This window comes from Buceros rhinoceros, unplaced genomic scaffold (assembly GCF_000710305.1).
Source record: "Buceros rhinoceros silvestris isolate BGI_N320 unplaced genomic scaffold, ASM71030v1 scaffold19469, whole genome shotgun sequence".
In the NCBI taxonomy this organism is placed as follows: Eukaryota; Metazoa; Chordata; class Aves; order Bucerotiformes; family Bucerotidae; genus Buceros; species Buceros rhinoceros.
The window spans coordinates 9192-9428 of record NW_010432322.1 but is presented as its reverse complement, the minus strand read 5'-3'; positions in this window follow the sequence as shown (position 1 = coordinate 9428).

Sequence of the window (237 nt, the reverse complement as noted above, 5' to 3'; positions counted from 1 at the left end):
GGGTGGGTTGCTTCCTGCCGCTGCACCGGGCTGGGAGAATTAAACCTGAAAGTCATTGTGAATGGGACAGCTGGGGACTGTGGTGGGGAGGGGGACACAGCTGGCCTCATGCTGGCTTCAGGCTCCCCAGCAGTGCCTGGGGAGGGCAGCAGGGGCTCTCCTGGCTGCCTGCTGAAGAGCAGAGCATCTGGCAGGGGCTGTGGGAAGGTGATGTCCTGGCTGGGGCTGGCAGCCTGG